Source organism: Grus americana, chromosome 13, assembly GCF_028858705.1.
Source record: "Grus americana isolate bGruAme1 chromosome 13, bGruAme1.mat, whole genome shotgun sequence".
Classification (NCBI taxonomy): domain Eukaryota; kingdom Metazoa; phylum Chordata; class Aves; order Gruiformes; family Gruidae; genus Grus; species Grus americana.
The window spans coordinates 6,531,723-6,545,417 of record NC_072864.1 but is presented as its reverse complement, the minus strand read 5'-3'; the positions used below and the strand labels follow the sequence as shown (position 1 = coordinate 6,545,417).

General features: G+C 42.2%; 1 protein-coding gene across 3 annotated transcripts in view; it reads right to left on the bottom strand.

Annotated features, from left to right (window-relative positions):
• Window positions 1–13,695, bottom strand: part of MAF (MAF bZIP transcription factor) — a 190,103-nt gene that overhangs the window by 121,390 nt on the left and 55,018 nt on the right. Inside the window, exon 3 of one of the 3 annotated variants that reach the window (XM_054840347.1) lies at window positions 5,371–6,161. The exons of 1 other annotated variant lie outside the window; for it this stretch is intronic. The gene's annotated coding sequence lies outside the window, so the exon portion shown is untranslated. Of the gene's footprint in view, window positions 1–5,370; window positions 6,162–10,275; window positions 10,294–13,695 lie in introns of those variants that run through there. One more of the 3 variants, XM_054840349.1, reaches the window with a different exon arrangement.

Below are 13,695 nucleotides of genomic sequence, written 5' to 3'. Positions count from 1 at the left end.
TGGTCCGTGTTAGGGGTGACTGTTCTCGGGGTATCCAGCGGCACGTGGTGCGTATTTCAGCTCAGATGCATATCTGCTTTGCAAAGGAAAATCACCACTGCGCAGAAGGGACAAAGTGAACTCAGCTGCACGGGGAAATGGATCTGGAACTGCATTCAGAGGCAGTGATTTATATATAAATTATAAAGTGTGTCGATTCCGGACACCCATTCAGACGGAGTTTGTCAGACCCAGCTCTGGAACATGTATCGCCTGCAGAAACCATCCGGAAAAGCTAAGAGGCTGCTTTAAACCCCAATGTGTGAAAGGCCCCAAACCAGGGTTTGATGGATTAGAAAGGCTGAAAAGGACCATCATAATCATCTGGTTTTGTTTCCTATGCAACACAGCTGAAGAACTTCACCCACTCCTTTCGGCATCAAAGCCGTAACTTCTGCTGAAGCTATTGCATATCTTTAGAAAGACACTCACTCTTGATTTAGAGACTGAAAGTAATGCTAAATCCACCGCATTCCTAAGCCAACTGTTCCAGCCGTTAACTACTCTTGCTATTAAAAAGGCACACTTCCAGGGCAATTTTATCTAGCTTCAGCTTCCTACAGTCAGATCCTGCTACATCCTTCCTCACTGTATTAAGGAGCAGATTAGAGTCAGGTTTAAGTTGCGGGGACTATCCTATGAATCACTGCACGCTTTCTCTTCCTGGATAGTCTTGGAAATATGGCACCTGAGAAGATTTATGGATGGACAAATTCATTGAAAATATAATTTGAAAGAGAATAACCAGAATAGCCCCCTCTCTTCTGATGAAGAACTTATGTGCATTTTCGTGTGTGTTTTATTATCTGTGTTTTATTTTGCTTTTAATCTGCTGGCTCTGAGATGATACGGACAAAGAGATATAGGTAAATATGTGTTGCACTTCGAGCTCTCCCTTAACACATTAGTCGAGGCGTAATTCTGTGCATCAAAGCAGTAGTCTGTGTCACATCCAGCGCAGACACTGAACAATGTCCCTTTAGAAAGGGCAGAGGGTGAGAGTAGCTTTATGACACTATTGATTTATTCTGTGCCTGCAGTTAAAAACTATACCCAGACAGACAATAAAAATAACTGCTCTAACCATATAACAGCTTCCTGCTACTAAAATGGATTTTACACTTAAAGTCACGGAGGGCTTTTCTTTCTTTCTTTTTTAAGTCTCAATTATGATTTTTTTTCTGAATAAATGGAAATGAGAAATTGTCAGAACTGGTTTAGTCCTGATGTCGTCCTTTTTTCTGCTGTCCTCAGTGTTTAAAAAGGCTGGCATTATTTGCCTGGTGTAAAGTTGTGTTGTAAGTGCACTAGTAGGCACAATAACCCAATATTAATCAGACCAGATAGTGTGGTGCACGATTCCTACATGAAGACATACATAGCGGGAGTGGTAACCTGGAATGGATTTGCCATACAAAATAAAATTGATGATGGCTTTTGTGGTCAACTGAACGACCTGGGATTGAGGTCTTGGCCTTAGATTTGAATGTTAAAATAGTATCTAGAGGTCTTTACCAAAATCCCTGAAACTGCTGAAAAAAATCTATAAGGTAGTGGAGCAGGCCCATGAGTTAGCACCGATGCTGGTTGGAGAGGTCCTGTCTCTTTTTACTTATCTTGACTTGGTCTTGGCACAAATTTTTGGACAGAAATGCAGTGATTCAGACCAGGGAAATGATTGCTCTGAAACTTGGGCTTTTTTCAGATATTTTGTCAGCTGGATCAGTTCTGTGCTCCAGTTCACCAGTTCACACAGCAGCATCTATAGGCACAAAATACAGATATAAATGAGAGCACAAAGACAGAAGGAAAAAACCCAATCCATATATGAGGTAGCGTGAGATGGGATGAGGCAGTCGCTTAGAGCAAGGAGAGACCAACATCAGAGCCTGGTTTTCTACCGAATGGAGACGAGCAGCAGTCAGATAGCATGAGGAGGAGTACGCTCTGCTGGGAAAAAAAAAGATCAGAAAAAGGAAAAGGAGGAGGAATCTGCTATTTAAGTGCCATTCCCTTTCCATAGGTTTTATGATTTGGGAGACATTGCCTGAATGACACATAATGTGAGATATTGTAATGTGCCTCCTGTCTCTGGAGATGCTCTCAGAAATGAGATGATTCCATCAGCAGGGTTTTTATAAAAGTGAGCAAACACTGTAATAAATGAACCCAAACCTATGAAATATTGGTGGGAAAGTCAAGATTAGGCTCTTCACATCTGACTGGAGAATTTTTCCCACTTACTTATGCTCTGTGATAAAGTTCAGCTACATTAATTACCTTGGTGTAAAATTAAATTATTGAATACGTCTGCAGGATATGTTTTTATTTTAATTCGTAAAACATACAAATAGGAATGTTCACACAGAAAATGACCCTGTGGAAATCGTGTGCTCTGCAGTCCAGGGAGAGAAGACAGACTGTTTTCAGCTTTGCTTTCACATGTCCTTTTGGTGGTTCTGGCACTGGAAACCTTAGCTTCATTTCTTGCACCGGGGAAGCACTCTCTGGTGAAGTGCTCAGGTGGATGTAACACTGGAGACAGGGATCTTTTTCGATTTCTCTGATTTTCATGTAATGGTCAGCAGACAATATCAAAGATAGAAGTTAGAAATTTCCCTTAAAGTACAAGACTGATTGTTAATCTTCATGGTGTCTTCAAGTCATCTGGACAAAGCAGGATCTGGCCCTTACACACTTACATACACCTCCTCCCTCACGCGGGATTCGCAACACAATTTCGAGAGTATAATTTCCTGATAAATCATTCCTCTCTGTTCCTTATACCTCACTTTCATTTTTATTACTCTTTGTGAGCAACCATTATTTTACATCCTTTCAATCACCGGCCTCTTCTGAGGGCCCCAAATGTTTGACCAATTTTAAACCAACGGGATTACACGGTCCGGCTGGCAGCCCAGTGAGCCGTTCCCCGACACGGTGCCGTGGGACCCCTACGCAGAGACATCATGGATGGCTCCCTACAGCCAGCTGCATGGATGGCTGCTCTCCGTCTCTCCCCATGCCTGCGTGGCTCAAGAGCAGTTCAGACAGGACCCATCTTTAAGTAGAGGTTCATGACCCCACCACAGAAAGTCGCACCAGAGCTTCATCAGCCTGGGCTAAAATCTTGACCTTTCTGGATGGCAAGCTTAACTGGGAGAAGAATTTCTCCCTGAAAGTCCTAACAGCTCTGCAATGTTGGAAAAAACCCTTATGGGGGAGTGATCCCTTCTGGTGCTTTTCAAAGCCTGCTCTTCAGAGTAGCAGATATATTTATATTGGAGGTGGGTTGCTAAGCACAGTAACTACTACACAGGAGCTAGGCACAACAAACCAGCTCCCCAGGTTTGACTCTGTGCTGGAGTACAGCTACGTGGGTGTAGATGGCTGCACAACTCAATAACTGTGATAGAACATAAATCCTGAGGAGGAAATTAGTTAGGGTAGCTATGGGACCTGAGGATTTGTGCTGTGAAGATGCTCCACGGGAGCTGGTCTTTCCTGGAAGTAACGAAGAGTCTGATGTGTCTCATCAGGAAAGGAAACTGTTCTTGACGTCTGTTGGCACAGGTCAGAACACAGGGTACATCTTAGGTAATAAAGTACATAATGGGTCATGACCTGACTCAAAGGGGAAAAGGCCATGTCTCACCTGCTGTGTCCCTGCATTAGAGGTTTACTGCACTTGTGGAACGTGAGTGCTCAGAAACTTGTGCCAGCATCAAATCCTTGAATTTGCATGCTTCTGGGATTTTGTGCCATATCCAGGAGGTTGTTGCAACATAGCTTCCTAGAGGATGGAGCAACTGTCTTCTGCCTCATCCATTCCCCCTCCAACACTGGTGAAAGAACAGCACAGGATCTCTGCGTGCTGCATCTTTCTGCACTTCAAGCTGAAAGTTTAATTTGGGAAAGAAACAGGCTGAACAAAATAAAGAGGAGGTAAACCTGAAAGACCTGAGTGGATGTGCTGTTTGCAACTTAGCGAGCTGGTCTTTGAGAAATACTCTATTCACTAGCTGGATGCCAATTGCCCAGCGATGCTATCAGTTGATTAAAACACAGCCTGCCAGCTCCCTGCTTGATAAAACTAAGTACAATCTGATTGGGAATTCTCAAATCCATTACAGAATGACTAGTCCATCACTTAAATCAGCATGAATCATCAACATACTTTGCTAATATATTTGCAGCAGCTAAAGCCTGACAAAAACCCTGACAATTTGTCAAAACGGTTCCTGAGTGCCGGATTCTGGGGGGTGGGAAATGGCAGCAGCTTTGGACCATGAGGGTTTCCTGTTGTTCCCTGCTCAGCTGGGTGAAGGTCATTTCCTCTTCTCTCTCACGCAGAAGAAGCTGAACCCTCAGCCCTTGAAGACATGTCAGTGAGCTCCTAGAAACAACAGCCAGCCCCACAAGGAGCCCTCTCCTGCCACACTGACCAGGCGAGACCGCTCCCCAGAGAGAGGTGCTGCTCACTACACTCACCTCTTTGGAGGTAAATAAGGTGAGCCCGGGTTGCAGGGGAAAAAAGTGCCATGAACGATTACAAGTCAGTCTTGCACTGTATTTCTTCTGCATGCTGTAACACAAAAAAACCCCAGGGCTGCAGAGCCAGGCTAGCATTCCTGCAGCGGAAGGAAGGGGCATGCTGCCAACGCATTAAGGCTAATCCTCTAGCGGGTTGGGGTGTTTATAAAAAGCCCTCTTTTGTTGGCTCTTTGGAGGGTTTTTTATCTGCTGAGTTGGAGGTGGGTGCCCAACTCAAGAAATACATCGGTGTTTGCACATCAGCTGCAATGTATTTTTGATCATCCCAATGTGATAGATGGAAGCACTACTCGAATTGCTATGGGACACTTGCTAGCGACATACAACACTGATATAGCAGAAGAACGAGTCAACCCCAGCAGAAACAAAAAGACTTCATACCTTACCAGAAATAAGATCTTATGGAGGGGAACAAACTGATGCAAAATCTTCTAGACAAAGTGAGCAAATGCAATGAAATTTGGAGGCCATTTGTTATTAATCACCTAAGCAGCAGATTATAATGAAATGGTGAGGTCAGAAAGATAGTAAGTCCTAATCATAGGAATTCTCAGATAACACTTTGATAGCCAGTGTTATCCTCCAACTCCACCATTCCCCATCTGTGTCTTGTTACCTCCTCTCTCTCCATGCCCCTCCTTTGGTTCTCCCTCCCTGTTCTTTTTTTTTTTTTTTGCGATTAGACATTGCAAGATCTGGTCAAGAAATGTGCAGATAATACATTTCTATGTAAAATGTCGATGCAAATTCTTATCCGGTGTAAAGTCAATTGTAACTCCATCTCTGGTCTCAATACATTTTATTTATGAGAAAATGCATAAGTAGGGGACAAATATCTATTGTTTGCACAGTTTCAAAAACATAAACTATAACATAAAGGGTAGTTTGTGCTCCTCCTTAAACTGCTGAGAGTCTGGGAAGTCTCTCCAGAAGGGAGACTGACTTGGAATAGGTGTCATAAAGCAGAGATTCACAGGCATTTCTTCATTTAAACTAACACAAAGTGAGAGGACAAAGAGGCTCCCAAAATTCTGCCCTTGTGGTTCAAATTTGAATATATGTTTTTAAAGCTGGCCAAGCAACTGAAATTAAGCCTCATGTAATTAAGTTTCAGTAATTTGAGCAGAAAGTAGTCCTGGGAAAGTTAGCAGGCTGAAAAAGTTATGGCAAAGCAGATATATTTAAATTTTTGTGCCATTCCTATCACATCAGAAGTCCACAAAGAGGAAATTTAGGGTAAGTCAAGAGTTTTCAGTCTCTGATGTGCAGACCCCAGCGGTCCATGGACTAAACCAAACGAGCAGCTGGCTGGGTGGTGTGTTCCCACCTGAAGATCTTTTCAAGCTTTCTGTACAGGACCGTGATACTGCCCCAAAGTCTCCATCCGCAAGAACGTTGCCTTCATCTTCTCGAATGCGTGTGGCATTGCTCTCTGTTCCTTACACCCACCAGCAGTCCTGGCTTACCTCCTGCTGCTGAAGAAACTTTTGGCCTCCTCAAGGTGCAGATTTATAAGCAGTGTGATCTCCTCTGCATCCAGGCGTCACCACTCCAGGTCTTCTGGGAGACTAAGGTTGGAAATTGGAAAAGGGATCACATAAAGTGATAAAAGTAGAAGAAAAAAAGGACAGCAGCAAGGAGGAACAGCTACAGAAGATGGGGCAGTTAATAAACAGAAAGAATAACGAATCAGGAGAAGTCTTGTTGGAAGAAAGAGGAGCAGCGGTCACAAGAGCTGCTGGTCACCAGCAAAAAGGGTGTCACATAAAGCATTTGACCCTCTCTATAGCACAAGCTCCGCTCCAGGCTGGCACAGGAGCTCTGGGCAGTTTGACGGGCTTCCTCTTGCAAAGCAGAGTTACGTACAGCCTGAAAGACTTTGTGGTGGTGTGGCTGACCCCTTGGATCAGAGCTGAATGTCCCACCAAGCCCTGGCTTGCTTTTGGAGACACTCCCCACTGAGTCTCCTCTAGAAGGAATCTGTGCTCTGAATCTGCTCTGCAGCTGGACTCGTGCCCAACAAATGGAGACAACCAGGGGATTACTGCAAAACCACCCCACGCTCCAAACTGAGACACTAGTGTAGACGCAGCTGAAGCATAACCCAAGAGAAGCAAGGCTACCGTCAGTCACCTTAAATACACTAAATATACCCGGGGAAAAAGCGTAGGGGATTTATAACATAAAAAAATGTTGAAAACCACCAGAAGCTTTTTGTAACACTCTGTTGTTTTACTGGGTCATATTGTACCTTCAACATTTCTACAAACTTCAACTAACATCAGTCAGATCTCTACTTAACGAACAGTGAAACACACAGTTTGCTCAATGATGACTAAATTAATGCAGGAGGAACTACAATTGATAAGACAATGATTTATGGACCCATTGTTTTCTACGTTCTCGTAAATAATCCTAATTGGTGTTAATCATCCACCCTCTGCTTTGTGTTATCACCACGCAAAGTACACTTCCTAAAGTAGCTATTTAGGGGCATAATCCTTCTGAAAGGCAAGACAGCTATTGACTTCAACAGGATCTGGATTAAGGCGCTCAGACAGAGGAAAGCGACTCTGGAATACGAGCAAAACACATCACGCTGTCTTTCCATGTCTGCATTGAAAAGTTCCTTTTCACTATGCTCACGGTAAATTCGGTGAGTTACAGCGATCCCTTCCACATGGGCTTCTTGCAGTGACTCTTCCGTCTTTCTGCCAGCTCAGAAATGCACCACACAGGATCTAAATTTTCTGATGCTATCGCTGCCAGCTTGCAGCTCCTGCCCGCGGCCGCTTGCAACGGGCTGGCGATGTCGCAGCTGAGAAAGCCCGCATTGGAACGGCAGACACCTGCACCAGGACTTGGTGTCTTTCTGTCTCTGATTTTATCGTTATCCCTGAAAAAGTACTTTGATCTTTTGGTGCTTCGCCATTTGTCACGCTGTACGCTTGTCAGGTGGGAAGCGCGGAACTCAAGACCTCCTTGCTGGTTTTAGGTGTAAGGTTTGGTGAGTTTCAGTTTTAGCATACAGATGAGCTTGCTTGACCTTAACAGGTCTGCACTTTAAATAACACTTAAATAGCATTCCAGAGGGTACAGTCGCACGCTACATGCTTACGGAAACTACAAGGAAACGAGACAGCTTTTCAATTCGTGTATCAAAGAGAAGGAGATTTACACATAAAAGGGTGCATTATTTTGATTTGTAGTTTTCAAGCCACTACGCATTCTCCAACATAAATGCTCCCTTGTCTCTGGTTTCTGATAGTTCATATCAGGTTCAGTGGTCTAGATTTTCAAAAGTGGTAATTTTGGAGGCAAATATTTCTCAGTGCCAACCCAAGGTACCTTGAAGAGACCAGAAATTGCTAAGATATTGTGTATCTTTAGAAAATTGGACCATTTTAGCATCTCTCAAACTAGACAGCCCAAAGTGACAGAGTGTAAAATCATCAGGGGTGGGTTTGCCAGAGGAACAAAGATCTTTCCTCACCACACTGTCCCTTCCACTGTGCTGTTCACACCGGTCCTCCCATCATCATCCCCCCATCACCATTAAAGCTCCCTGCAGAGTCAACATTACCAGTCCTTTTTGACATTCTCAACCACCAAACATCCTACGTAACCTATAAAAAGAGCTCATTTCCTTAGCTACTTCATCTTTTAAATAGCTATCAGGGAAAGGTCTCCTACGGCCTGAGTCCGGATAGCTAAAATCTAGCTATTTAGTATTTGAGGGAGAGGAGGGGAGAAACCCTATCCTATTATCTGCATTATCCCATTACCCTTGGATGTCTTCCATGCACTTGGAGGAGCAATGCCCCATTCTTGAGGCTTCACATTGCAGCCACTGCCTTTTTGGCAGAAGAAGGGTGGATGTGGCTCCCTTCAAAGTCAATCAATGTCACTTCTTTAATCAATCTACAAGGTCACCACCGTACTTCCATCAAAAAGAGCTGGGTACAATTCTCGCTGAGTCCTAAATGTTTATGGGGGACTCAGATTGCAGCGGCTGTTGAAACAAGTCTTTTCTGGTCCTGACCTCAGCACATCTTCTATTCCTAGGTCCTTTGTAAGAGTTTAAGATCAAGTAAGAATTATATCCAGGACTCTGAGATACAATGATGCAGAAGTATGTATAATGAAACCCCAAATTACACAAAGCTGACTTAGTTTTGTGTTTCATTATGGCTTTGAACACAGTGAGTTTTGCTGAAAGGTTCAGAAAGCTGAGGGAGCTTTTATGTGAAGGCAGGTCACATTTTGAGCAAGCTTACAATGATTTTGAGTTTCACATCATAATCATCTATGAAATGTCATTGTTCAGTTGGGATGTCTATTAGTGGTCACAGAACAGAAATCTGTTGCATTTCAAGGAACCGTGAGTGGGAGGGAGGACCTGAACAAGGCGTGTGTGAAAACCTTTTGAACTTCAAGTCAAGACCCCTCACATAAACAAATAAATGAATCTGTTAAGCCAGAAAATTCTTCCCCCTCAAGTTGGAGTCATTTCATTACCACTTTGGCACAACTGGAGCAGGATCCAAAGCCTACTAAAGTCAAGGGTAGAATTTCCATTGATTTCCAAGGAGTCTGGATCAGATCCTAGATCACATTGTCACACTGCAGCAAAACCCAGCCGTGTTGCAGTGTACCCACCTTCTCTCTAAAGTCTCAGCTCTAGCCATTCGCATTCACTGCAGGTACAATCTAGGTTATTCCAGCATTCGCTTGGTGCAATGCTAAATAAATATACTGTTTTATCAAAATCAGCGATGCTGAATATCACTCCTCGTTAGTAGATTAGGCCAATTAATGAACACTTTTTCTTAAGAGGATTTTTCTGCTTAAATCAAAACGGAGTGTCAGAAGTCCTTATTCTATCAATCAGACCGGTGCCCTCCTGCACCAGCTGTAGGCTGGGGCTGGCTAAAGACATATGCAAAAAGTGAATGAGGACCTCACAATATTTTTAATGAGGTACTTAGGCTTCTTTTACAACTGCGAACAATTCAACATAATCTGGTTAGGTAAGGGATCAGCAGCTTCTGTGTACACAAGAAAGAAAGAAGGAAAGAAAAAAGGAAGGCAGGCAAGAAGGGAGGAAGGAAGAAAGGAGGGAAGACCCTGTGTTTCATTTGTTAATATTTCAAGTTGACAAGTCACAAAAACATGCAAACTTTCTTTAACCTCTTGCCTCCTCTTAACAAAATCATCCACCTACAAATTAAAATCAGCTCCAGACATTGCCTGAATTATTTTCTTAGGCAGTTCTGCAATGTAAATTGTTGTGTACACTAAGTAATTATTTTAAAAATAAGACACGGAGATTTTTTTTTCCTCTGCAAATCAAAACAGAAGTCTATATCTGAGAGGAATTTCTGGGAAGAACAAATAATCCTCTGGAGCTGGTACTAGAGTTGGTGCCCTAAACAAACCTACAGAAGGAGCATAATGAGGCAATGATTTATTGCGTGCTATGCAACTCTCACTGCCGTGCAGCGTGTTGTAAGAACCAGCAAAAGGGAGAGGCAGTAATCACACAGCCTCCTCCTCCTCCTGTGTTTCTGGATATTACCTGCTCTGGATATGACTGCGTGACACTGAAACTGGGCTGCAGCCACCCGGAGCTGCAGGGTTGGCAAGTGATCTTTGTGCCGCGACATTTCATCTTGTACTTAAAGCTGCACCATCTCCCTCCTACCTAAGAAAAAAATAATTAAAAATCTATATTTGGATACTCCGAAGCTTTGCACAAATACAAAATGTCGTTTGTGTCGGATATGTTATTGGCCTATTCGCACAAAAAATATTTTCAGGAGCGTTTCGATCAGTAGGAGGAATACCTGATCTTCCAAAGTCTTCCATGGTAAAACTCTCCTTGGTTTAAAAAAGGGCAGCGTTTCACCTTTTCCATTTTATATACATTAGGGACGAAATACAGATAGCAAATTCTGCACACACAAAAATAGTTGTAAGAAAATCTTGGTCCTAAAGAATTACAGTCAATCAAATGAGGAGCAGAAACATGCAATGTAACTGGTATTGCACCAATCAATACAGATCAAGAAGAGTCTGATCCTAACTGGCTTGTATTTGCAATTAGCTGTGCTTTTTTTGCAATTTAAAAGTCATTTGGGTTCTTGTAATCACTGGTGGGTTGCTTGCAGTTCTGCCCAAGTTCCTCCCAATTTCTCCAATTTAAGAATACAAAAAATTATCTGCAACTAAGAATAAGTCTTCAAATGTGTTTGGTGAGTTATTTATAATAAATAAACGTGGAAAAAATTACCTACAGACTACTTGTGCTCAACTTCCCCCCCTCCCCGCCCCAAAAGGCTAAATCAGTGAAATAAATTAATTGCTATGAATTATTCAGCTCTACCTGTGGCAATGAAAAATAGCAAGAGCATTAGGTTTCTTCTTTGTGTACTAAGCCTCTAATTTATAGAGAATGCATATTAATAAAACACAGGATATTCATCAATATTCAAGTCACTGGCTGCCTGGCTATTTAATCTAAAATTACCAGCCAGCTCAAAACTCTTACTAGTTAATCATGCAATCTAAGCCATTCTGATATTGATGGTTAACATTAATTGCCCAACTGCCATTTATAAAATCATCTCCTACAACGTTCCTTTGCCTCGCAGAGAACCCTTTGACACGTTTAACTTTACGGACAAGCTGGAGAAAGCCAGCTCATCCGGGCTGCTCTTCAACCCAAAATGTTTGCTTGTTTCCCCTGAAAAGGATGTTGTCTCCATTGTGGTTTTGCATTTTGAACATTATCAGCAGAAAATGTTCTTCATTATGAAGATCTTTGATAAATTTCCCTATTTCTGCAGATCTTCTGCAGGTGGTGAGAAGAACCAGCAGGTTTTCACTCCACTGTACAGAATACGTTGTCCTTTACAATGGAGGCAAAGGTGTTCAGATCAGGAAGGCCGGAACAATGATCAGCCTCAGTTGCCAAACACAAACTCCATACAATGCCACCGACAGAAAATTTCCTCCCCAAAACTTCACGCTCCCAAGTGGATGGCCGGCATAGAGCAGCGATACCCTCAGATGTTGCCAGCTGCATGACTTGCTCTGCACACATCAAGGGGCAACAGGAGAATTTGGGGAGCCTTTTCATGTGATAAAACTTGGCCAAAATTTAGGCTCAAACTTCCAAAGTTTATCATACCAAGAAGAGGTGCTGGTGAAGAGGATGCGAGGGACAGCCCCCTACAGCAATGCACCGTAATGCCAAACCTGAGCCAATCTTGATATTTATCACCTATAATTTTTCTTCATTCTTCTACATTTCATTTAATCAGATTAAAGCAAACAAACAAACAAACAAAAAAATTCAACAAACGGAAGCCCTCCAGTTGTTTTAACCAAAAGTTAAGATGCTGGAAGTTAACTGTAAATCAGCAAATTTTCAAAGAACTCACTGTCCTCACTGAAGCAGAAATTTCAAACTAAAACATATATATATATGAGAATCATGTAAATGCTACTGCATAATAAATAAAAGAATTCTTAAACACAACATTCTCAACTACTTTCAAATTATTATACCCTTGTTTCATTTAACCCGAGACTTAAGAACCAAAGAAAAATTTTGCAACATTGTTTTCTGAGTGAAGAAAGTCCCTTTCCCTGTATACAGATGTTCCCTGGAACACAGAGAGAAATTGTCTCCGGTTTATCATTTAGCCCCTTGCGAATTCAGGAACGACCAACGAATCAGTGTTTCTTCCCATTAATTGAGTTTGCGACGACTGGTCAGAGAAGGCACGTGGTATCGCTCCTACTCCCCGACTGCTCTGGTGCAAAAGCACCCTCCTGGCCTTGAGCCTTATGCAAGGGATCCCATCCAGCACAGCCGTGTCAACAAGAACTTGAACCTGAACGTTTGCAGAAAGCAAACACTACGAGTGCAATAGCAGAGTCTACCCCAATTCATTTCAAAATTCCAGCAAATATTTGTGAACAATGTTTTGTAGCATTCGTACAGGTCCCATCGGCGATTAAACTCGGCTTCAAAATACGCCGAGGCTCTCGGTGAATTCTGAGCTGCCGAGAAGTAACAACATGCTGACAGCACGGAGAAAACGATGACTGCAGAATGAAACACAGCCTCGGAACAAACAGAGACTAAATAAACTCTCAGCATACCTCAGTAATTCTTTGTGGCATAAAAAGTGGCTTGGGCCTTGTCTGAACTGGGCTTTTACCTAAGTTAGAAAACCATGTTTAAATTAAATTTAAAGGCCATTCTTCTTAAAAGCACTTCTACAATGCTTTGGCTGGACAGTGTGTTTTTCTAACCAATGTTTACATAGTTTGACCCATTTTCACTTCTTTGCTTTAACTGAAACTATTAATTAAGCTATTTAAAAATTAAATGGAGTATAAGCCTCCTTTGGACTGGATCTCAGGCTTCATTTAATTGTTGGTTCTTGTGCTGAGTTTGGCTACGAGGGTGTGTGAATCTGTCTCCATTTGGAAATGAATGCAAAATTACAAATATATTTCACACAGGCTACAAGATTGAGTAAAATGCCAAAGACATGCCCTGCTTTAATTGTTTTAATTGTTCGGAATATATCCCCGTGATATAAAAAATTACATCTGCAATAAACATGACATGAGCCCGGTGTAACTCTCAGTCGAAAACAGTGTGCATCTTTAAATGGCTGAGCTGGTGTTAGAGGCATAAAGCAAAGTTTGATTTTGCGAGCATGAAAACATTCACACATTGCATTTCTTGTGATTTATATGCCACAATCATGTTGGATTTTCAAGTGGAAAGGGTGCCTAGAAATTACGGGAAAAGGGTCATCTCTATTTTTCTATTTGCAACTAATATAATACAAGGCTTTCTATCACAGAGGGGCCCAACATGCGTACCGAAGTCTGATTTAGATTTTCCCGTTGAACGGCTTTCCTGTATAGAAATCTCACGAAGACACACTGATCCTTTAAACTTCAGTGTTGATGCTGAAATTATGCTGTGTGTCAAAATTACATCAAACAACTGCACTTATTTCCACCAGAAAAATTTCATTATTTCACTCTCATTTACATTACTTTTTTTCCCCCACT